The 26,835-nt window shown below is 41.4% G+C and overlaps 1 protein-coding gene across 4 annotated transcripts in view; it reads right to left on the reverse strand.

Annotated features, from left to right (window-relative positions):
* LOC140740842 (transcription factor Maf-like) overlaps positions 1-26,835 on the reverse strand; it is a 471,464-nt gene that overhangs the window by 108,581 nt on the left and 336,048 nt on the right. The gene's annotated exons all lie outside the window — the stretch shown is intronic.

Consider the following 26,835-nt stretch of genomic DNA (forward strand, 5'->3'; position numbering starts at 1 on the left):
TACTTTTATTTGGAGATACCGCAAAGTCCTCGGTGCCCAGTCACACCCATGTGACAATTAACCCACCAACCTGTAGGTCTTTGGAATGTGGGAGGAAACTGGAGCACCCGGGGAAAACCCTTGGGTCATGGGGAGAACTTACAAATTCTTCCGTACAGACCACAGCAGAACTGAACCTGGGTCACTCGTGCTATTACAGCATTATGCTGACCACTATGCTACATGCAGTATGACCACTGAATAAGGATTCCTTTTTTCCTCATTTTACTTACTCTACTTACCTCTGCATCCACAGCACTTCGATCTGGCCAAGTGTGAGGCCTGAGGAAGTTGAGATTGTGTGTGTGTGTGTGTGTGTGTGTGTGTGTGTGTGTGTGTGTGTGTGTGTGTGTGTGTGTGTGTGTGTGTGTGTGTGTGTGTGTGTGTGTGTGTAACTCACAGTTATCCATTTTGCTGCCACTGTTGTTCTGAAAACGATTCTTAGGGATGATACAATTTGCACTACAATGGACCTCATGTTTTCTTGTTGTTCTGATTATGTTCTTTCTTATATGATATTTGGGTAAACTATGTTTAATTTATACTTTTTATTCTTTGGAATGCTGTGTTTCTAATACTACGCATTTGGGATGCTGCTCTGCCTAAGTGCATAAGACAGTAAACTTGACTTTATCAAGTCGTTTGCTTGCATGCAAAGAAAAGATTATTTATCTCTGAAAACACATATGCACAAGTATGCACAGATATGTACAAGTACATGCACACTTACTTAGTATCCAATGGTATGTACTAAATAGGATATGTTCAAAGACATTGTCAATCTCTCATTGCTACAGTCAGAAGTTCCCACCTGCTTCAAAAGGGCAACAATTATACCAGTGCCCAAGTAGAGCAGGGTGAGCTGCCTCAATGATTATTGTCCAGTAGCACTCATGTCCACGGTGATGAAATGCTTTGAGAGGCTGGTCATGGCCAGAATGAATATCAGTCTCAGGAATTACCTGGACCCAGTGCAATTTGCCTACTGCCACAATAGGTCTACAGCAGAAACGATCTCAATGGCTCTCTACACAGCCTTGGACCAACTGGACAATACAAATACCTAAGTCAAGATGTTGTTTATTGACTATAGCTCAGTATTTACACCACCATTCCTACAGTCCTGCTCAAAAAGCTGCAGAACCTGGAGCTCTGTGCCTCCCTCTGTATCTGGATCCTTAACTTCCTAACAAGAACACCACATCTGTGAGGACAGGTAACAGCATCTCCACCTTGCTGACAATTAACCCTGGCACTCCACAGTGATGTGTGCTTGGCCCACTGCTCTACTCTGTCTACACCCATGACTGTGTGGCTAGGCATAGCTCAAATGCCATATGCCATCTATATATTTGTTGTTGCTGCAACCAATTGTTGGCAGAATCTCAGATGGTGACACAAGGGAGTACAGGAATGAGATATACCAGCTGGTTGAGTGGAGTCACAGCAACAACATTGCACTCAATGTCAGTAAGCGTAAAGAGCTGATTGTGGACTTCAGGAAATGTAAGTCGAGGGAACACAAACCAATCCTCACAGAGGGATCAGAAGTGGAGACAGTGAGTATTTTCAAGTTCCTGGGAGTAAATATCTCTAAGGACCTAACCTGGTCACAACATATCGATGCAGTTATAAAGAAGGCAAGAAAGTGGCTATATTTCATTAGGAGTTTGAGAAGACTTGGTTTGTCAACTAAAACACTTGAAAACTTCTAAATATGTACCTTGGAGAGCTTCTGGCTGGCTGCAGCACTGCCTGGTACTGTTTATTTTCTCTCTATATTTATTTATCATCTGTTTCATTGTACTGATTGTACTGCTGCTGTAAAGATAAGAAATTTCATGACATCAGCCGGCGACATTAAATCTGATTCTGCGATGCCACTCACAAACAGGAACACACACACACACACACACACACACACACACACACACACACACACGTCACATGCATGTACCCTTACAGAGACCCATGTGTGCAAATGTCAGCGCATGGGTGGCACAATAGTGTAGCAGTTAGCGCAATGGCTTACACGTGTAAGATTGATGTTCAATTCCCGCTGCTGACCTGTAAGGAGTCTGTACTTCATCACCATGAACGCATGGGTTTCCTCTGGGTATTTCCGTTTCCTTCCACATTCAATAGACGTATGGGTTAGTGTTAGTGAGATATAGTCCTGTTATATTGGGGCCAGAAGCATGACCACACTTCCGGGCTGTCACCAGCACAACCTCGACACAAAATAACTCATTTCACTATATAGACAATAAGACCATAAGATATATGAGCAGAATTAGGCCATTTGGCCCATTGAGTCTGTTCCACCTTTTCATCGTCTCAGGCCAAATCTCCTTCCTTTTCCCTGTATCCCTTCCTACCCTGGCTAATCCAGAATCTATCAACTTCCGCCTTAAATACACCCATTGACTTAGCCTCCACAGCTACCTGTGACAAGAAATTCCACAGATTCACCACTCTGGCTGAAAAAAATTCCTCCTTATCTCCATTCTAAAAGAATGCCCCTGTATTCTGAGGCTGTGCCCTCTGGTTCTAGTCTCTTCCACCATAGAAAATATCCTCTCCACATCCACTCTATCGAGGCTTTTCAACATTCGATAGGTTTCAATGTGGTCACCCCTTATTCTTCTGAACTCCAGTGAGTAGAGGCCCAGAGACATCAAGCGCTCCTCATACGTTTGGATGTTTCGATTAACATGTGACAGATAAAGTTAATCTTTCTCTTTTTAGGGAGAGAAAATGCTCATTTTCTGACAAGCAGATCACAGTGCGAGTCCAGTAATATCTATGGATTGTTTGACTCAACAGGGGTCATTCTCATCAATTAATGGCATCGCCTCCCTTTTATATAAAAGTTTTGCAGCCAAGAAAGCACTGAATTTTTGGCATGAATTGCAGACTCCATTAAATTAAATTTACATTAAAAAGGAGCTGCAAATGGTTATTGCTGATTGCAGGCTCTTGTTCCGGAGAAGAGAGTGGACTGGAGAGAGTTAATCCCTGTATTGGCAGAAATCTATACTTGAGTTCAAGCCAAATGCCTCTTGGATGACATTAGTGCATGTTTCCGTTGGCACGACGACCTTGTTTTTGTGCAGTGATTGGAATCTCACATATATGTGGCTTGCTGTGAACACTGGGCACACACACCAGATGTCTTTAAGTTGCAATTTTGACAGGATTAGAAAATCATAAGATAACTGTTCAAAATATTTAACAATATGATGATGGAATGATTCAGATGACCTAGGCTTACAGCTGTACGGGTCCCTGGCTCTGAAGAAGCTTTGGGTACCTTGCACTTAATGTGTCCTGTTGCCAAATATTCTCCTCACAGTGTGCCAACAGAATCTTTGGCAATGGGACACATTAAACTGCCAGGGGCAAATTGGAGCCCACTTGCCACACAACCAGTAGTGCCAAATTGCATTCAAATAGAGCCTTTAATATAGTAAAATGCCCCAAGGCACCCCCTTATAATCATGCTCTTCTTTTAACCTGATGAAATCCAGAACATGTAGAACATTAAAGCAGAGTACAGGCCATTCAGCCCACAGTGTTGTGATGGCCTTTTAATTTACTCTAAGATCAATCTAACTCTTCCTTCCCACATAGCCCTCCATTTTACCTTCATCCATGTGCCTGTCTGAGGGGCTCTTAATTGTCCCTAATGTATTTACCTCTTACATCACTGTGGACAACACACTGCATGCACCTACCACACTCTGCAAAAAAAAAACTCTGACATTCTCCTCCCCCTTGTACTTTCGTCCCAACACCTTAGAGTTATTCCTCCCTGTATTAAACATTTTCACCCGGGGAAAAAAGTCTCAGGTTACCCACTCAATCTATGCCTCTTATCATCTTGTGCACCTCTATCAAATCACCTCTCATCCTCCTTCTCCCCAAAGAGAACAGCCCTAGCTTACTCAACGTACCTAGATATGACTGCTCGCTAATTCAGACATCATCCTGGTAAATCTCGGCACCCTCTCTAAAGCTTCCAAATCCTTCCTGTAATGAGATGACCAGAATTGAACACAATGCCCCAAGTGTGATCTTACTTACTTACTGCCCGTTACGCTGCTGGCATTTAGGACAGCAATGAAGGTCCTTCATCTCCGTCTGTCCTTGAATTTTTCGTTGCTGTTCCCAGAACAATTTTGCTTAGCCCTGAGCTGAACCCCTGAACCTGGAGGACCAGGGGACCACACCTAGGTCAGCCTCTATCCTTGACCTGCTTAGCATGGGGTGATCCTACCAAGATCCTACCAAGGCCCTGACTCCAGCAGGCTTAGCTCTCCGGGTCAATCCTCCAAACCACGACAAGGTTGTGGTCCTCTTGGAGGAAATGAGGATTTTATAGAGCTGCAACGTTACCTCACGGTTGATGGATGATAGAGTTAGTATAAGTGGTGATGTGATGCATGGGCACTCAAGAAATGTATGCAAAAAAACGGCAGGAAAGAACATTCTAGTAAAATATTTAACTCAGCTTCCAGCAGTTGTTGTAGAAACTGCATTTTATTTTAAGTTACCAAGATTTTTCAGTGAAAGGAGATAGATGGGATTCCTTTCCTGCCACTTTTTATTTATTTTAATTTAGAGACACAGCACAGTAACAGGCCCTTCTGGTGCAAAGAACCTGTGCCTCCCTATTACACCCATAATACTAATTAATCTACTAGCTGGTACATCTTTGGAATGTGGAAGGAAACCAGAGCACCTGGAGGAAATTCACGTGGTCACAAAGAGAATGTACAAATCTTTACAGACGATGGCAGAAATTGACCCAGGTAGCTGGCCTTTCAGGGGATCTCTTCACTCTCAGCTTAAGACCATAAGACCAAAAGATATAGGAGCAGAACTAAGCCATTTGGCCCAACGAGTCTACTCTGCCATTTCATCATGGCTGATCTAATTTTCCTCTCAGCCCCAATCTCCCACCTTCTCCCCAAATCCCTTCATGCCCTGACCAATCAAGAATCTATCAAACTTTGCCTTAAAAATACATAAAGACTTGGCCTCCACAGCTGCCCGTGGCAAAGAAATCCACAGATTCACCACCCTCTGGCTAAAGAAATTCCTCCTCATCTCTGTTCTAAAAGTTAGTTAGTTTAAGTCTGTCCTGAGCCTTATAGGCTCAACAGGCCAGTGCTTATGCCGGTTTCCATGGCGTGAAGTGACTGAGAGTACAAGACATCCCCCCCCTCCCCCGCCCCGGATAGGACACCAGACTATCGCGAGGTTAACTCCCAGCATTTTGTCGGTACCTATTTTCAGCTGGGTGGACTGGAGCAGTGTGTGGTTAAGTGCCTTGATCAAGGACACAACACGCTGCCTTGGCTGGGCTTGAACTCACGACCTTCAGATTGCTAGTCCAACGCCTTAACCACTTGGCCACATGCCGCACTCTGTTCCAAAAGGACACCCCTTTATTCTGAGGCCGTGTCCTCTGGAATAGGCTCTCTACCACAGGAAACATCCTCTCCACATCCACTCTATCAAGGCCTTTCATCATTCAACAGGTTTCAATGAGGTCACCCCTCATTATTCTGAATTCCAGTGAATACAGGCCCAGAGCCATCAGCCCACTCTTTATATAACAAGCCATTCAATCCTGGAATCATTTTCGTGAGCCTCCTTTGACACTTCTCCAGTTTCAGCACATCCTTTCTAAGATAAGGGGCCCAAAACAGCTCACAATACTTCAATTGAGGTCTCACCAGTGCTTTATAAAGTTTCAACATTACATCCTTGCTTTTATATTCTAGTCCTCTTGAAATGAATGCAAACATTGCATTTGGCTTCCTCACCAGATTCAACCTGCAAATTAACCTTTAGGGAATTCTGCACAAGGACTCCCAAGTCCCTTTGCGTCTCAGTTTTTTTGCCCTTTGCCCTCCATTCCCTTTTGTTCTTTATTCCTCACTCTTCTGAAAAAGTCTGAGTGTATTCACCCTTTCCCTGTCTTTGCCCTATTTATTCTTATCACTTGTTCAGAAAGTTTACTCAGTGATTACTAAATACAACAGAAAATGAATGATAAAATTCCGGAGACGGTTCTGACTGGCTGGAAAGGATTCAAACAGTCTATGGTTTCTGGATTGTAACAATCAGGACATACGTTCTGGAACTATGGAGACAGAGGGAGCTATAAATGGAACAAATAGCTTAAAGGCAAACAAAGAAAGCATTGAAATAGTGCCACTCACATCCTCAGGACATCCCAGAATACTTCAAAGCCAATGAATTGCTTTTTAAAAGGTCAGCCACTGTTATAATACAGGGAAATATACTATTGTTGAGTAAACATTGTGAAGTGATGGCTGTGTGTTATGTTAAGAATCCCAAAACATAAGAAAGAACAGCAGCAGTTGATTATATGGTTTGCAGGCCTACTCCACTGTTCAATAAGAATATGAATGATTTGACCTTTGGCCTCAACTTCATTTTCCTGTGTGATCTCCGGATGATAAACTGTTAGATATCCCTATATTTCTAAATATAGTTCTGAGGTCTACCTCAGCTTTAAATATATTCACTGTCTAAACTTCTATTGTTCTCTGGGCTAGGGAACACCAACAATTCACAACACTTTGAGGGAGAATTTTGACCCAGTGGCCACTTTATTAGGTACAGGAATGGAAGCCAGTGTGACCTTTTGCTGCTGTAGCCCGTCCGCTTCAGGGTGTGTGTTCAGAGATGTTTTTCTGCACACCGCTGTTGTAACGTGTGGTTGCGTGAGTTACTGCCGCCTTCTTGTCAGCTTGAACCAGCCTGGTCATTCTCCTCTGGCCTCTCTCATTAGAAGGTGTTTTATCTCACGAGATGTTTTATTGTTCCTTGCACCATTTCCTGTAAAGTCTAGGAGATAAGCAGTTTCTGAGATACTGAGTGCATGCCCCTAGCTCTCAGTTCCCACAAAAATGGAAATGTTTTCTCAGCATTTACCTCTCAAATCCCCTTCAAGTTTCAAGAGAAACAAACACTCCTCCAAGCTTCTAAATTCCAGTGAGTGTAGACCCAATCTGTTTAATTGTTTCTCAGCAACAAATCATCCTACCAATCAAAGCTGTGAAGCAATGTTATTAAGATCTATAATAGATTTTGAATATTCCTTAAGCAAATTCATTAAAGTAGAGAGTGATTCTATCAGTTGTTCTATAAATAATAACGACCTAAGCAGAAAATAATTCACGTTGTTAAAACACTGAGCAGGAAGCACTAAAAGGCTGGGTAACTCTTGGAGTGAGTGCCTTGGGAATTGAATTATTTAACCCTATCCAAGGTAATTATTCTTTTCCCTATTCAATTAGACTTCAAGCTCTTCTCACCCACAAGGCTTCTCAGTGGAATCTTGTTCATCATCTGCTCAAAACAGCTGCATGTTGTAGTGGGTAAAATGGCACAACATTGGTTTCCATTTTAAGACTGATTGCTAGCTGTCTAATCTATTGATCATTGCTGAGTCCTTTCCATTTTGACAAGTCTGTTTATCTGCTGGCTTCAAAGACACAATTATGAATAAGTCATTAATGTCTGTGTAACTTTGTTCTGAGCTGCTTTCTCTCTTTTAAAGGGCAGTTTTGGCCCCCATAAAACAGAAAGAATGTGCTGGCATTGGAGAAGGTCCAGAGGAGGTTCGCAACAATGATCTTGGAAATGAAAGATTAAACGTATGAGGATTTTGATGGCTCTGGGCCTGTTCTTGCTCGAGTTAAGAAGGAGAGTGGGCCCATTGAAACCTATCTAACATTGAAAGGCCTAGACAAAGGCCTAAACATCTGGACCAGATATTTCCAATAGTGAGGGAGTCCAGCACCAGATGGCACAGACTCAGAACAAGACATCCCTTTAGAACAGAGATGAGGAGGAATTTCTTTAACCAGAGGGTGGTGAATATATGGAATTCATTGCCACAGACAGCTGTGGTGGACGTTATTGGGCATATTTAAAGCTGCGGTTAATAGGTTCATGACTATTAAGGGTGTCAAAGGTTTATTCCAATACAATCTGTAATCTCAGGACCCAAAATATCCCTCGCTCTGCTGTTAAACAGTGATTTTGCCAAAGAATTAACAAAACAAATTTCACATGGAAACTTCTCTGTCTCTCCACCTCTCTCCTGTAAGATGCTCCTTATAACCTACTTCAGCGGCCAAAATCTGTTTTAAAACTGGGCCTCCTGATGAGATTTGGTGTTAGCTTTTTGCTTGGCCAAGCTGGTGAAGACACAATATGAATATACTTTTCATCTCTGGAGATGATTTCCCCTTAAAAGTGCATCTCATTCACAAACTCGGTGGAGCTTTTCCATAGCTCTTAATTTCTTGCAGATGCTATTCATTACCCATATCTGAGATTTTTTTTACCATTGGCTGAAAATATATCGCTAGCATTTGTACGATGACTGGACTGACATCAGACTTCATGTTAGAATTTTAATAACTAGGATTTGAAGAACAGCTAGAGCCTAGTTCATACACTCAGTGGCCACTTTATTATGTACACCTGCTCGTTAATGCAAATATCTAATCAGCCAATCATGTGGCAGCAACTCAATGCATAAAAGCATGCAGACTTGGTCAAGAAATTTAGTTGTTGTTTAGACTAAATAGCAGAGGAAAGGTGATCTAAATTACTATGAATGTGGAATGATTGTTGGTGCCAGGCAGGAAGGTTTGAGTATTCTAGAAACTGCTGATCCCCTGGCATTTTCTTGCACAACAGTCTCTAGAGTTTAAAGAGAGTGGTGCGAAAAACAAAAAAAGAATCCACTAAGCAGCAGTTCTGTGGATGAAAATACCTTGTAATAAGAGAGATCAGAGGAGAACGGCCAGATTGTTTCAAGCTGACGGCAAGGCCACAGTAACTCTGATATCCACGCCCTATAATAGTGAAGTGCAGAAGAGCATCTCTGAATGCACAAGTCAAAACTTAAAGTGAATGGGCTGCAGCAGGAGAGACCACACCAGGCTCCACTCCTCTGCCTAATAAAGTGGCCATTGAGTGTGTACTTCCTTTTGCTGGAGGGTTTAAGCTGGAGATGTGGTTGGTCGAAAGGTATGGCCATTTCGAAATGAGAGGAAGGCAAACTTTCTAACTGGAATTTATAAACCTTTGGATTTCTCTACTCCAGGGGACTCCAAGGAGATCTATAGGTTTTTGGACATAAAGAACTAAATCTATACTGACGGAGCGGCAAAATGGCTTTGAGGCACAGAGTCAGTTATGATCTTATTGCATGGTAATCTCAAAGAGCCTGATGACCAGATCTTGCTTCTATTTTCAATGTTTTCAGCGGATTAATTATTCCATATTTAAGTGGATGCTTTTTATTGATATACGTGTTTATATACTTTGCTTTGTAAAATTTACCACATATAAATCAACGAAACAGTTACTCCTTCCATGCCGTCAAGCTGAAGAACATTTCCACCCATTAACCCACCCGCCACCACTACATATGTATCACTTGGCTTCACTTTATATACGTAAAATCAGTCTTTGTATATAATAGTACATTGTGTTTTATAGGATTGCGATTATGTTTATATTTATTTTGTTTTTTATTGTATCCTTTATGCTTGTTCTGTTTTTTCATGCTAAATTGGATGCGGAGTAACGATCATTTTGTTCTCCTTTACACCCTCCCACTTAAGAATGATAATAAACAATCTTGAATCTTGAATTCAGCCAATCTATCTCTGCTGGGGTCATGCTTCAGATGAACCTACCCCATCCTGCTTCATCTCTTTCTATTCTCATTGACTTCCATTTCTTCCTCATGGCTTCTTGCTTCCTCTTTAATAGTTTATCGCTTTGAGATGCACTTTAATCCTGAAAGAAATCTTTCAGTTCCCTCACACGGCAGAAGTTCCACGTGTAATATCTTATGTGATGTGCAATTCATATTGTATAGATGGAATATAGATAGACTTTGTGTATATTCAAATGTACATGCCTGAAGACACACTCTCAATGTTTCAGGAGCAACTTTTACTCCACCATCAGATTTCTGAATGGACAATGAATCAATGTACACTACCTCACTTTTTTTTGGTTCTCTTTTTGCACTAACAAAATCTAATTTTAATATATATTTCTGGTTGTAATTGATAGTTTTGTTATTGCGTATTGCAATTTACTGCTGCCACAAAACAGCAAGTTTTACGACATACAGTGTGCCAGTGGTATTAAACCTGACTGTGTCTCTGATTCTGAAGTCCACCTGTATGGTGAGCTACAGATCATCATTTTCTCTGAATGCAATACAGAAAATAGAAGTTCAATAACATAGAAATTGCTGGGGAATGTTAGTCAATATCTAATTGACCTGCTGGCATTTACCCATATTTATGCCAGCCAGTTCTGAACTTTAGTAATACAACTATTGTTGGCAGAATTTCAGATGGTGATGAGCAGGTGAGTAGGAGCAAGGTATTTCAATCCTGCAGCAACAACCTTGCACTCAACGTCACTATGACCAAAGAGCTCATCATCGACTTCGGAAGACGAGGGAACACACACCAGTCCTCATAACGGAATCAAAAGTGGAAAGAGTGAGCAATTTCAAGTTCCTGGATGCTAATAATCTTGACCCAACGTATCGATGCAGCTACAAACAAGGCGTTACAGTGGCTATTTGTCATTGGGAATTTGAGGATATTTGGTACGTCACTGAAGGGTTTTGGCCCGGAACATCGACTGCACTCTTTTCCATAGACGCTGCCTGACCTGCTGAGTTCCTCCAGCATTTTGTGTGTGTTGCTTGGATTTCCAGGATCTGCATGTTTTCTCTTGTTTGACATTCACGAATTTCTACAGACGTACAATGGATAGCATTCTGGCTGGCTGCATCACAATCCGGCACGGCAGGGGCTATTGTACAGGATTGAAATAAGCTGCAGAGAGTTCCACCATGGGCACTAGCCTCTGTAGTATCCAGGATATCTTCAAAGAGTGATGCCTCAAAAAAGTGGCATTGATCATTAAGGACCCACATCACCCAGGACATACACTCTTCTCATTGCTACCATCAGGAAGGAGGTACAGAAGCTTGAAGCTACACGCTCAACAATTCAGAAACAGCTTCTTCCCCCTGCCGTCCAATTTCTGAATGGGCATTGAACACATGAACACAACCTCACTACTTTACTGTGTCTATCTTTACACTACTATTTAACTAATATATGCATACTTCATGTAATTCACAGTTTTTTTCTATTATTGTTTTGCATTGTACTGCTGCCACGAAAGCAACAAATTTCACGCCATATGTCAGTGATATTAAACCTGATTCTGATTCTGATTCATAAGCATCTGAATGTGGAAATCCCAAACGTCATAACAGATTCCTGCTGCAAAACGAGCCACACTCTAAAACCAAACAGACTTGCATTTACCTCAAGCCCTTCAGGCCATCCAAGGCACTTTATAACCAAGAATGCACACACTTGCTTGTAACTTGGGCTGGCATGTTGTGCAAAAGGAGAGCAGCTTTCTTACACCTCCAGGGGCCTGGGCTTGATTCTGACTTCCGGTGCTGTCTCTGTGGTGTTTACACATTCTTTCCATGACTGCATGACTTTTGCTTGTGTGCTCAGGTTTCCTCCCACATTTAAAATACTTACCGGTTGATTAATTGGCTACTCTAAGTTAGCCCTTTGTATACGCTAATGATTTTTAAAAAAAGGCTGAAGAGAGATAATGTTGAGGCTTAGAGGGAAAAAGGCAAATATGAATAGAAAGCAGCATCTCTGACAGACAGGATTGTGACCTTCATCACTGAGTAGAGGACTTACGACGGGATGTTGCAGTTGTACAGGTCATGGTGAGGCCACACTTGGAGTAGTATGTGCAGTTTTGGTCACCCTGTTACAGGAAAGATGTAGTTACACAATCAGAAAAGCTCACCATGCCTCTGCTTTCCGAGGAGACTGAAGGAAGCTGGACTCTGCACAACTATACTTACGTCCTTCTGTAGATGCGGGATAGGGAGCAGACGAACAAGCTGCATCACTGAATGGTACAGAAACAGCACAGGGGCAGGCAGGAAGGCTCAAACTATCCAACACGTTACCGGCACCAACCTACCTGCCACCAAGTGCATACATAGAGAAAGGCGCTGGAAAAGGCCAGTAATAATATGAAGGATTCCATCCACCCTGCTCATGGGCTGTTTGTCCTACTCCCATCTGGGAGGAGGCTACAAAGCATCCGCACCCAGGGCAACCAGACTCAAAAGTACTGTATTTGTCAATGTGGAGTGGAGAGCAAATTTGTAAATCTGGCGGGAGCAAAGGATGTTTGGAATGATAAGGGTGTAGTGCCATGGGAGGGGTGTGGGACAGGTGGCACAGAAGGAGTACTGGGTGGGGGTGTGGGGGGTGGTGGTGATGGTGGTGAGGTACGGGTACAGCCTCACCCAGCCCTGAAACATCAGGCAAGGTCATTTGATTCCAAACAATTGGTTTATTAATCATTACAGAATGTTTCTCTGGTGCTTCCCATTCCCTCCCTTCTCCCTTCCCCTTTTCCCAATCATGATTCCCTTCTCCCAGCCCCCTTCCCACTCTCAGTCCACAATCGAAACCCATATCGGAATCAGGTTTATCATCACTCACATATGTCATAAAATTTGTTTTTGTTTGGAGCAACAGTACATTGCAATACATAAAATTACTACAGTACAGTGCGAAAGTCTTAGGCTCCTATATATGTTATATGTGCCTATGACTTTTGCACATTACTGTATAATTAATAGATTGGTCTCCTGATAGCTAACATGCATGTGATAAGCTGAAAGTCTTATGTAGAGTTATGAGTGTGACATAACAACTTTAGAAATACACTGGCTAGGGCAAGATCTGTCAGACAGTATAATGAGAGCAACTGCAAAAACTGCTTGACTGGTGTGAGAGTATTGCCAAGGACCTCATGGCTAGGTTCCCTATCCTCTGTAAAACTTCTCTCATAGCCAGAACAGTGATCACTCAGTTCTGAATAAAGACCTCATTCTAAAGAATGGCACCCCCAACAAAGCTGCAAAATCCCACAACCAGAACTACGATAGCAACCAGATAATAAGACATCAGTATAGGCATCTGATTTCATGTCACCACAGTAAGATTTTGACTCAACAACTTTCTGACTGAAAGGCAAGAGCTGCTGACAGAGACACGGCTGACGCTAACACAGGCTTGAGGGGTTGAATGAGCCGTTCCTGTTTGTCTGGTGACTAGAATTTCATGGGAATTGTTTTAGGACATTTACAACCTTCACAGATGAAGGAACAACCGTCACTTTTTAAACTAAACTTCATTCTAACCACAACTTTTCCACTGACCCGGTGATACTTTGTAAAAGTGTTTTTAGTCACCAGGACTGTCTAGTTCTAAAATTATATATCCGATGTTGATAATTTTTCAATCTATTTTAAAATATTTCCATTGAAATGCATCTGTTTCACATGAGGCTTATTAGGGATGAATGATGTTGCTTCTTTATTGACCTAAAGTAAACTGTTGTGAACCACTGTTAGGCTGCCTGGACATGCCAAGTATAACTGCAGTCCTAGAAGCTGGCTATTATAGCTCTATGTTCTAGTTTTCATGTGGAAAGATATCAGTTGAAATAAAAATAACATTTTCACTGGCTGAACTTCAAACTGATGGAATGGCAGTGTGTTTATTTTGTTTTGCTAAAAATTCCAATTAATATTAAATATGTTTTCCTTCCTGGTTTTGCCTGTGAATTATTTCACTCTCACTCCAGCCTGACTTTTAATTGCCTAGCTAGCCTAAAACAAATCCAGGGCATCCATTAATGGGTGATGGATAATAGGGTTCTCTGAAACAATAGTGTTCACAGTGAAGAGCAACATTGTAAAGCAGTGTTCAATCAAAGAACAGCTCTCAGTTATTTGTTCAGTGCAAAGCCAATTGAGTGTTTGCTCAGATTATTTTGATCAGTGTTTTTAGCCCGCACCTGAGTTTGATCAAACAGTAGGCACATTGCTGCATCTTAGGTTGGAGGAGCAACACCTCATATTCCATTTGGGTAGCCTCCAATCTGATGGTATGAACATCGATTTCTTTGACTTCGTGTGATTTTTCCCCTTCCCCCTTGCCTCTTTTTCCACCCCCACCTCTCCTCTTCTCCTCACCTGCCTATCACCTTCCCCTGGTGCCCCTCCTCCTTTGCTCCACTCTCCTCTCCTCTCAGAGTCCTTCTTCTTCAGCCCTTTACTTAACCCACCTATCACCTCTCAGCTTCTTACTTCTTCCCCCACCCACCTGGCTTCACATATCACCTTCTAGCTTGTACTCCTTCTGCTCCCACCATCCTCTAGTCCTGGCTTCTTTTCCCTTTCTTTCCAGTCCTGATGAAAGGTCTCAGCCTGAAACATTGACTGTTTACTCATTTCTGTAGATGCTGCCTGACCTGCTGAGTTCCTTCATCATTTTGCTCATGTTATTCTGGGTTCACAGCCTCTGCAGCATCTCTTGTGTTTATGATTCGCTTTATCTTATGGCAGCTTTACAAAAAACTCACGCAATGAGTCCTGGTGTTCTTGTTCATCAGCGTCTTCCCTTGTCTGAATGCCTTTTTCAATCAATAAGACACTTTTAATGCATATTCACTGTTGAAATGAGGAAACATTCATCTTAGTCATAGAGAACTTAACCACAGACATAAGCCCTTCTGCTTGTCTAGTCCATGCTGAACTGTTATTCTGCCTAGTTCCATCAGCCTGCACCTAGACCATACACCTCCCATTCATGTACTTAATCGAAACTTCTGTTGCATCAAACCCACATCCACCACTTCCACTGGAAGCTCATTCCTCACACTCACCGTCCTCTGAGAGAAGGAGTTCTTTCTGGGGTCCCCTTTAAGTATTTAACCTTTTATGTTATTTTGAGTGAGTTCATTTCCATCATAGAGAATAGTGGGTTTGAATTCTAAAGAAAAGGATTTACAACACTGCAGCTCACCTTGGACACTGTAACTGACCATCAATCCAACTATTTGTAGTCAAACTTCTGAAGGAGGACTTGATCTCATAAACTTTCAGGCAAGGTTAGTACTCACTGAAACTCAGCAGAGTCATTTTACTGAATTTTATTATTTCTAAGTTCCTCTGTTACATTTGAATGTAGGAGCTGTGAATTCACTCACAAACTAAAGGTCATGTGATTCTAGCAGTCTGAGCACAAATTCAACGACAAAATGTTACTCAGCTCAGAAACGCATTTTCCATAATTTGTCAACATGGCGGAAACAGAATAAGTCATTTACTGTCAGTGAATTCTAACACCATGCTTACTGACAGAACTTTCAGAATCTGAAGTAACCTTTCCCCACTCCTGATGACTAAAATGCAAATGATTTCCCTCTGCTCACACCTTTTGCAATACATTTGCCATGCGATGTCCAAAGTTATTTACCGAAAGGAAAGCTGTACCTGATGGAGACTTCAAAGATGCTTATAATATTTGCTCATGACACCTGATTCCAAATAATTGCAATGGTGCTCATAAATAGGCCAGATCTGTTCACCCGATCTTGACAAACATGGTAGGTATATCAGTGGGTACTGTATTTCAGCCGTACATTGACATCAAAGCACAATCACCACTTTTACTTTGGGGAGTACTACGTGCAATTTTGCTCAGTTAAAAAGATGGATATTAATATATGGGACTAGGTGGAGCAACATACTGGCTTGATTTCTGGAAAGTGATAGAATAACATGGTACTATAGTCTTAAATAAACAAAAAGACTCATCCTTTTCCCTTAAAAAATCCAGAATTATTGTTACTATTTCACTTAGAACCAGAATCAGATTTTATAGCACCAGCATATGTTGTGAAATTTGTCGGCTTTGTAGCAGCGGCACAATTCAATACATAATAATAGAGGGAAAAAACTGTGAATTACAGTAAGTAAGACTATTAAATTAAAATAAGCGGTGCAAAAAATCGAAATAAAGGAAGTAGTGAGGTAGTGTTCATGGGTTCAATGTCCATTCGGAAATCTGATGGCAGAGGGGAAGAAGCTGTTCCTGAATCATTGAGTAGGTGCCTTCAAGCTTCTGTACCTCCGTCCTGATGGTTAATAATGAGAATCTCTGCTCAAAGTTACCATGGCACGCGAGAGAATTATGGACAGCTGGGGCACACACTCTCAAAAAAGATTTGCCACCTTTGCCCTAGAATATATTACTGTGGGAAAATGATCTTGAGACAGGAAAAGTGAATTTGAGGTAAAAGATCTTGCTGAATAACAGAAAAGTCCCTATGATGATGTGGTCCACTATTTTCTGATAGAAGTGGTTTTGCTTGTGAGAGTCTGTTTGGTTTCTCACAGCTGCCTCTGGATAGATGCCACAGCTTTGGTAACAGTATTTGCAGCTACGCTGTTAGCGACATGAACATCAATGACTTGTCAAGTCAGAGTCAAAGGACATTTATTATCAAGGTATGTATACTATATACAGCCTTATGGGTTGAATCATCTCCTTATGGGCAACCACAAAACAAAGAAACACAATAGAACCCATTGGAAGAAAAAGGACCGTCAAACACCCAATGTGAGGGGAAAAATACAAATCGTGCAAACAACAGAAGCAAGGAAACAACGGAAGTTCATGAAAGTGAGTTCACAGCCAGGAAGCCAGTCATCATTGCAGCCGATTCAGGTACCCATTAGTTGCAGGGCCCAGCCTCAGTTCAGTGCAGAGACAAGTATGCCTCATGGAGCGGCGAACTGAACTGGCCCGTCCCTTGCCTCCAGCTTGACACCCTGACCTTTTCAATCAGGTCCGGAGCTTAAAGTGTCCAAACCTCTGAAAGAACTGAAAGCTGACCTATGCCAGTGCACATCAAACTTCCATTTACTTTTTATACCCTATTAGAAGGCATGTCCAGGATAACTTTGCCAATTTAGCTTGCACATTTTCCTGAGATATCCTCACATAACCACCCCCCCCCCAAACATAAATTAACCAATCCCTCATCAAATCAATGGCCTTCCATTTTCCCATCACCCTGACATTACTGCCTCCCAACAGCCAACTGGGAAAAGAACAGACTTCAATTGCCGAAGTGGATTAATCGAGCATTAGTGAAACAGTCATTTTACCTCCTTCTGCAATATTTCTGTGGCAAAAGAAAGATTGCAGTGAAATAGTGTTAGCTTTTCTGATAATTCTCTTGGATTGTTTACAGCCGTTAAGGTTCTCACACAATGGGCCCATCAATACTCCATACAATAACTGCAGGTTAACATCAACAACTACAGAGGATGTGACTCAAATGTTCCATAGGTTTTAAACACTTGGTTCAGCAGCAACTGAAGAAACATCAAAAGTGAGTAAAAATCTTTTGTGCTATGGCAATTCTATGATATTATTCTATAGCTATCTTGACCAAGAGTCCATATTTCTATCCAGAGGGAGACTTAAAAGGGTTGTTTTGATTATATAAAGGACATATATCTCTACTTCCTTAAAGGACTGCAGGCTGTTGAAGATTCAACATTATTTAATATCATTTCCAGTATACAAGTGTAAAGGAGAATAAAATAACTTTTACTCCAGGATCCATCAGACCATAAGACATTGGAGCAGAATTAGGCTTTTCGGCCCTTTGGATCTTCTCCGCCATTTGATAATTGCTGACCCATTTCACTCTCAACCCCATTCTTCTGCTTTCTCCCCATAACTTTTCAAGCCCTGGCTTATAAAAAAATCTATCAACCTCCACTTTAAGTATGCTCAATGACTTGTCCTCCACAGCACTGTGGCAACAAATGCCACAGATCTACTACCCTCTTGCTAAAGAAATTCCTCATCATCTCCGTTCTACATGGACTTCCCTCTACTCTAAGGTTGTGCTCTCTGGTCCTGGAATTTAATTCAGCACAATAAAACACAATAATAAAAACAAGATAAATATAATGATATAAGATAGCTTGTATACATAGATTGATTGTATATACATAAAGTGATGCTAGGTACATTGGTGTCTGTACATAGGGTGCCTCTGACAGGAAATGATAAAGTAGTGGTGGTTGAGTAGTGGTGGGGTGTGATAATGGATGGAGGTGTTGATCAGCCTTACTGCTTGGGGAAAGTAACTGTTTCTGAGTCTGGTAGTCCTAATGTGGAGGTTATGTAGCCTCTTCCCTGATGGGAGTGGGACAAACAGTCCATGAGCAGGGTGGGTGGGATCCTTCATGATATCGCTGGCCTTTTTCTGGCACCTTTCTGTATACTTGCCCTTGGTGGTAGGTTGGGCAGTTTTAACCACCAGTTGTAGAGCCTCCCTCCTGCTGCAGTCCACTTTCTGTAGCTTGTTAAGATGCTCTCTATTGCACAACTGTAGAAGGTCGCGCGTATTGATGAGCCAAGCCCAGTTCCCTTCAGCCTCCTCAGAAACTAGAGGCATCGGTGAGCTTTCTTGATTGTGTAAGATTTGTCTTGGGACCATGAGAAATTGTGTGAGGTGGACATTATTGGGTTAATTATCTGTCTGTACTATAAATAATTCCTCTTGACCCTCAATTCTCAATGCCCACAAATCCCTTCATGAACCAAACAAAATGTGAGCCTTCAACTGCACACCTCCACCCCCACCACCCACAAAAATCACAAAACTACTTTCTGGAGCATTTTAGGAACTGTGCTGTTTAATGTTTTGAGTTATTTGCTTGATTTTTGATGTTTGTGCGATGTTCTTTTTTTGTGCATTGGGTGCTTGAAGGTCTTAGTGTGTATAGTGTGTACATACTTAGATAATAACTATACTTTGAATCTTTGAACTTTAGAGTTTACAAGAATGAGAAGGGATCTCATTGAAACCTGTCAAATATTGAAAGGCCTGGATAGAGTGGACATGGAGAGGGTGTTTTGTACAGTGAGGGAGTCTAGGACCAGGGCCTACAGCCTCAGAATAGAAGGGCATCCCTTCAGGGTAGAAAGGAGGAAGAATTTTCTTAGCCAGAGGGTAACTTATCTGTGAAATTAATTGCCACAGGTGGCTGTGGAGGCCAAGTCATTGTTTGTATTTAAACCGGAGGTTGATAGTTGCTTCATTAGTAAGGGTGTCAAAGGTTATGGGGCGATGGGGTTGAGAGGGATAATAAATCAGCCAAGATCGAATGGCGGAGAAGGTCTGACAGGCTGAATGGCCTAATTCTGCACTTATGTCTTATGATCTCAAGTAAGACCCACCCACAGTGTCAGTTCTTAAATGACCCCAGGACTCAATGTTCTAATACTTTATTAACAGTTATTTGCACCACATTGTTGACCTGCACTGCACTCTCTCTGTAGCTTTTGCATTTTATTCTGCATTCTGTTACTGTTTTCCCTTGATCTATCTCAATGTACTAATCAGATTAAATGGTCTTTATGGATGGTACATAAAACAAAGTTTTTCACTGAAACTCAGTACCTGTGACAATAATAAACCAATTTATTTGAGCTTAGGGCCTTCATAGCATGACTATACATGGACATAATGAAACAGAAAATAACTCTCAACAAAAATTCCCTAAAAAGGTTTCAGCTTTCCTTATTGGTATTGATATTGCTATTAGTATTGGTTTATTATGCACAATCCGGTATACCAAGATGTTTGTTTTGCATACTGTTCATACAGGTCAAATCATTACACATTGCATTGAGGTAGAATAGCCATGCAGAATAAAGCGTAAAAGCCACCAAAAAAGTGCAGTGGGGGTAAACTACAAAGACCATAATGAGGTAGATTGTGAGGTGAAGAGTCATATCGTACAACAATCTGGAACCACTGGGAGAGAAGCTGTCCTTGAGCCTGGTGGTCCGTACTTTCTGTCATTTGTAACCTCTTCCTGGCGGGAGAGGGGAGAAGAGAGAGTGTCCGAGGTGGCTGGAGTCTTTGGGTAGAAGAACGAGGGCTGACTGAGAAGAGGGTTGCTTTTTGACAGGGCTTCATAGCTTACGCAATAGGAAAAGGATAGCTGAGACCAGAGTACAGTTAGGGTAAAGCAACCAAAGAGTTTCAGGTCTTTGAGGTTAAAAATAAGAAGTCAATTCTCACAAGTTTAGAGAATGCAATGCAAAATTGATATGATGAGTCATTGCTTAAATGTTTTAGTCTGCATTAGTTTTTGCTAATAGTGAAAGAGGGCTCCCAGTCTAATGATACTCATGCATTAATCACCCTTTACTGTAAGAAGTGTTCATCAGAGCTATCCACCAAAGGGAAATTTATTAGACAGGTCAATTTAAAGGTTAGTTGTGATGAACAGTTGTCTGTTATGATTTCAGCTAATTATCAATTTAACTTTACTGCTGAGAATGCAAGAAATTTGCAATGGATAGAGAAGGAAAAGGGAGTAGAACTGACTGCAAGGTTTGGTTTTCCTGGTCTCAACTAGCTTAACATGGGTCGTGGAGTCAGATCATATACTACCAATCTAACCTGCCCGGTCATCCTCACTTCCCCATGTTGAATGGTTGCATTGGCTTGAGATAATTGAAGATGATACCAATGCAGTCCTAACTTTAAAGTATTCACATTTATCGTTGATTTGCCTTGTCTCACCCTCCCTATACCTTACCCTCCACCAGCTCTAGAGCTCTCCAGGATCTCTGCAGTCCTTCAGTTCTACACATTTGCTCTTTCCTGATTTCCAGCACTTTCCTTTGGAACTAATGTCTTTAGCTGTCTGTACCCCAGCCTGCCTCTCTTCTTTAGTTTTATGCCTCGTAGATATCTGCCTTAATATATTTCTTCCTCCCCTCCTCCTCTCTTTTTCTGGCTCCCTGTTCACTGCTTCTCTTCTCCTCACCTGTCCCTCCTCCTTCCTGTTTTTCCATGGCCCACTCTCCTCTCTTATCAGATTCCTTCCTCTCCTCTCTTCCACTTATCACCTCCCAGCTTCTCACTTCATTACCCCTCCCCCACTCATCACTTTCCCCCTTACCTGCTCTCATCTATCACCTGCCAGCTTGTACTCCTTCCCCCTTCCCCCACCTTCTTATTCTGGCTTCTTCCCCCTTGAGTTCCATTCCCACTGAAGAATCTCAGCATGAAACGTCAACTGTTTATTCCACTCCTTAGAAGCTGCCTGACCTGCTGAGTTCCTCCAGTATTTGACGTCTGTTGATCTGGATTTCCACCATCTGCAGAATCTCTTGTGTTTTTATCATTGACTTGCCCATTTCCAGTTTGTTAGGGTATTTTGCTCCTGTCAGATGCTTTCCTGCATTTTAATATGTTGTAGGTGCTTTATAAAGGCACATACACAAGAGATTCTGCAGATGCTGGAAATCCAGAGCAGCACACACAAAACGCTGGAGGAGCTCAGCAGGTTAGGCAGCATCTGTGGAGAAAAATAAACAGTAGATGTTTTGGACCGTGATGCTTGATGTCAAGAGTCTTGATGAAGAGTTCTGGCCTGAAACATCAACTGTTCAGCTACTGGATGGGTTGCAGGGATCACTGGCTTCATGGCTGTAGACTCAACTTAAGTCGTTTGCTTTCTTTTGCTGTTTACACAACCTGTTTCTCTTTCTGCACATTGGGTATTTAATTATCTTTTCTTAAAGGGTTCTATTGGGTTTCTTAATTTTGTGGCTACCTGTAAGGGGATGAAACTCAAGGTTGTACAAAATATGCATACTTTGATAATAAATGCACTTTGACCTTCGTTCATTTCCCTCCATAGATGCTGCCAGATCTGCTGAGTTCCTGCAGCACTCTGTGAGTTGCTCATTATAAAGGCATGCTGGTGTTATCAAGGTGTTGGGCGGGAGGTAATAAATTCAACAGATATGTCACATTATTGGATATTGGGGCTGCTGACATATTTGTAACTCTCCGTCAAACAGCAATTTGTAAATATCTATATTGGAATGACAGCAGCAGTTCAAGGCCCAGGCTCACCACCACCTTTTGAAGAACAATTACAAATGGGAAATAAATAACAATCCTTCCAGTCTGCCCAGATTCTAGAAATGAATGAATAAAGGGACACTTTTTACAGTCATGTATGAATTGCTGCCTACTATCCATAACTGCTGGCAGAACAACACAACACTGCCAACATCTTAAAGTGATCACTCCTAGGTTCAAAGGTTAGTTTATTATCAGGGTATGTAGACATATACCACTCTGAGATTCATCTTCTCCAGATAGCCACGAAACAAAGAAAGAATATGAAACTCATTCAGAGAGAGCCATCAAGCCCATCCCCCCACCCAAAGAAGAACAGCATGCTGATCATCAACCACCCTCCCCAACTTCTCCTCCCCCCACACAAAACACAACAAGAATGTTGACCCCCAACCCCTCCTCGCACACAAAAATGGAACAAGAACATCAACCCCCCCTCCCAAATGCCCTGTCCCTCCACACAAAACAGATCAAGAATGTCAACAGCCCACCTCCAAACAACCCCTTCCCCGCCCACAAAAACAGAAAAAGAATGGGTGAAAAAGGGAAACAGAATGGGTAGTTGGATTTTTGTGAATTCACTTGCATCCTTGTGACAAGGTGAGTGCAGAAAAGATTGGCTTTGGGCTCGTGGTTCCCAGCATTCTCATTCTGCTGGAGTTTCTCATGTCTAGTATCACTCTGGCCATACTAGACAGAGTGATACAGGCTAATTACTGTTGTTCGTTAACAATTCCATTATTGTTCTATCAAGTAATCGCAAGCGCTGTGAACTACACCTTACAAAAAAAGATCTGTGGATCTACTGTATTTATACTTCCAAATTCAATCAATTAGCTTACTGAATGATAAGACAGATATTTCCAATTATAAATTGAATACATTATGCTAGCGGCACAGTAGTTTAGTGTTAGCGCACTGGTTTATAGCAGTCAGCTGTAAGATCATGGTTCGATTCTTGAGGCTGTTGGATGGTCTTCTTGGGACTGCCTGCATTACAATCAGGTGCTTCAGTTTCCTCCCTCATTTCAAAGACAGGTGGTTAGGATTTGTGAGTCGAGGGCACGATTTTTTGCCTTTGGAAGCATCGTGACATTTACAAGATGGCCAGCACAATCCTCGCTGCTGAGATTTGACACGGACCACACACTTCTATATGTTTCCAAGTTTTGATGTACATGCAACAAATAAGTCTCATCTCTAATCTCTCAGCAGGTGGATATTGGTCATTTTGATATTGTTGGATATTGCTCACAGTCTACCTCATTAAAATCTTGTACCTTGTTGTTTACATAGAACATAGAAGGGTACACCACAGGCCTTTCAGCCCACAAAGTTGTGCTGATCCAGCTAAAAAGTAAATCAAAAAACCCCAAAAGTTACTACCTGCACTGCACTTTCTCTGTAGCTGTTACACTTTATTCTGCATTGTTATTGTTCCACCTCAAAGCACTGTGTAATGATCTGATCTGAATGAACAGTAAGCAAGACAACCTTTTCACTGTATTTCAGTACATGAGGCAATAATAAACCAATTCCATTTCCAATCCCAATTTTCAAAAAAGTTAATGTTTCTGGTACTTTGTACTCTGTCTTTCCTAAGTTTGCAAGCTATTTCTAAAAGTAAGGGGACAGCAGTTTGTTAAACACAGAGCACCAGATATATTTAATGGGATGTGCTACTCATTTGCAAACCCTACAAGGTAAATGCATGTCTCCGTATATGAGACAAAAAATCGATTTGGAAATACAGTGCTGTGCAAATGTCTCAGGTATATATATATAGTTAGGGTGCCTAAAACTGTGCTGTGTTCGTCAATGTGGAGCAGAGAGGAAGTTTGTAAATCTGGCGGGAGCAAAGAATGTTGGGGATGGCGTGGGTGGAACCCTACAGGAGGGGTGTCGGACAGGTGGCAGAGGAGTGCCAGAGGCAGGTGGTGGTTTGGGTGCAGACACAGCCAGCCCTGAGACAACAGGCAAGATCATTTGATTCCAGACAACTGGTTTATTGATCATTACAGAATGTCCCTTTGGTGCTTTGGTGCTTCCCTCTCCCTCCTCTCTCTGTTCTCCTTTTCTCAACCATAATTCCCCTCTCTCTGCCCCCTTCCTACTCTCAGCCCATAATACAGACCCAGATCAGAATCAACTCTATCATTGCTCACATGTCATGAAATTTGTTTTTTTTAATTGCAGCCTTACAGTACAATGCATAAAATGACAACAGTATTCTGCAAAAGACTAAGGCATCCTAGCCATATATATGTGCCTATGACTTTTACACAGTACTGTACAATATGCTGATCTTGTAGATCAGAGACTGTAGATGTCCTTTGTAAAACAGCAGCTTTTGCTATCAAACACAGAATTATATTGAAAATGATGTAGGGAGTTGGGTGGGGGTGCGAGAATGAAAGGCCACACTACTTAATACTTTGTTAATCTCCCACTGGACAGAGTTAATTAGTCAGGGCTGCACTGTCATAAATGGTGTGTTTCAGCTTTGATCTCTGTTAGAAAACACCACAGCCCAGAGCAGAGTTTGGTCAGAGCGTGATTGTGGTATGACTGGTGAATGTAATTGACATGTAAAAACACACACACAAACATGTCCTCTGACACTGAATTACTGGCATCTTTGCTTTCTTTTCAGAAGGAAGCATTCATTCTATTAACCCTTTGCAACCTAAAATAAATTGCCTTGGACATCACCATCTCTTATTTAAGCCACTGATCCTTTTCTGACTTCTGTCCTGGAATATCCCTTTGGGGAAAAAATGTCTCAAATTGAATTGGCTTTGCCTAATCTGAAGTTAAGCCCAAGAGAATGTCCATTGATGGAAACAGGATGCAGAAAATTGAGTCTAATGATAATACTTAAAAAAAAGAGGGAAATATTGGGAAGTACAGCCCAATTAACACCAAGTGAAAGTTTCAGCAGAGATCCTGTCAATGATTATTGCTGGAGGCATGTCCAGAACTTTTGCCAAAGCCCTCCTTCTTAATGGTTCTCAATACTCCAACCATCCTCTTTCAAAGTCTTGATGAAAGATTACTGGACTGTGATGTTATCTTTTTATCTCTCTCTTTGAATGCTGCCTGAATTCCAAACTCAGAATTTCAGAAACAGAATCAGGGTTATTATCACCGACATATGTTGTAAAATTTTTTGTTTTGTGGCAGCAGTACAATAAGTTTTTTTAAAACTGTGAATTACAGTAAGTATATCTACTTATTTAATTTAACTTTTAAATGTAATATAACATAGTAAAATCAGTTGTGCAAAAAAAGAGTGAGGTCGTGTTCATGGGTTCAGGCAGCAGAGGGGAAGAATCTGTTCCTGAATCACTGAATGTGTACCTTCAGGCTCCTTTACCTTACTTTACTATAAGTTACAATAAGAAATATATAAACAAAAGATATGCAAAAGGGGAACAAAATAGTGACTTTCAGACTTCGTCCAGCATTTTCCTGTTATTTTATCTGACTAACCTGCTGCTTGCTTTCTCTGTGTTGTATCATCCTCTCCGTTCCTCCATTTGTTTTTGTTTACAGCTCGGTGACCTCACAGCAGATCACTGTAAACTCACCATCTAATGGGTAGCACATGCAAAAGTTGCTTTTAAATATTCATTTATACAACAAACAAGTCCAACCTTCAGTCTGCACCCGACAGAATTCTGCAACATTGATAACACTGCCTTGACTGAATAATGAATAAACTCTTTGCAACACCAGTCCTTTCATTTCTCTTGCACTCTGTCAAATACTAATAATGCTTGTTCTGCTGCAGTTACTTTCAACTGCACCAGAACACTCCCTCAATCTAAATTGCATCAAATGTTTGAATGTAATTTAGGAGACTGTAGAAAAGCAAAAGACTTCATATACTCTCCTGGTTGTGTAATCTATTTGACAATTTGATTTAAAATAAACTGTGTGCATTGGATCATTTGAAGGGAATTCACAGCTAAAAATGGTTCATTTAATGAGTGTGGATAGAAAATGGATTTAGCACTTGCTGTTTCTGTTGCTAACAGAAATAGTACGTTATTGATTAGTCACTTAACTGTAATTGACTTGATGCACCATTTTTGATTCTCCCTCACAGTATGTGTTGTAGGTGGTATTCTCTGCAGGATTGAGTTTGCACTCTGCAAAATTAGTAATAAAAGTGTTATCCCCTTTGGGTGAAACCTTGTGCTATATTTGAATGAACTCTGAAAATAAACATCAGAGACGAAACAATATCGCATGCACACATTTTTTAATAACATCGTACAATGTGACTACAACATGTCCAATGAATGCTGTCACTCAACTAGATGTCGCCATTACAGGATTTACAAAGAGTGTCTACCGGATGCAATCCTCTAATTCTCCTCCTGATAGCCAACCATTCCTCCTTAGGACTGTTGACCTCTAATGTGCTAATGGTACAGTTTTCTAAGCTTGCACACCTTAATTGAGTGTTCCACTTCCTTCCAGTTCTGGGCCTCTCCCTCATACTAAAGAAGGACCTCAACCAACTTCCAAGATGTCAATATAGTCCTGCCAATTGGTCTGCCCCAAACTCAGGGAGAAATATTTCCTCTGGGTCTTTGTTCAAGTAGATTCTAAGGCCCCTTTGTCCACTGGAATATCTCAGAATGTGCAACATCATTTGTTTATCTTTAGGTGGCGAGATCATAAGGCAGGAGGCGAATTAGACCGTTCCGCCCATTGAGTCTACTCTGAAAGGAATATCATGTAACATTACTTCCCTCCATCATCTGGTATACCCTAAGTAGTCTCCCATCCAAATGTGAGCCAGGTGAATTGAAA

Source organism: Hemitrygon akajei, chromosome 17, assembly GCF_048418815.1.
Source record: "Hemitrygon akajei chromosome 17, sHemAka1.3, whole genome shotgun sequence".
NCBI lineage: Eukaryota > Metazoa > Chordata > Chondrichthyes > Myliobatiformes > Dasyatidae > Hemitrygon > Hemitrygon akajei.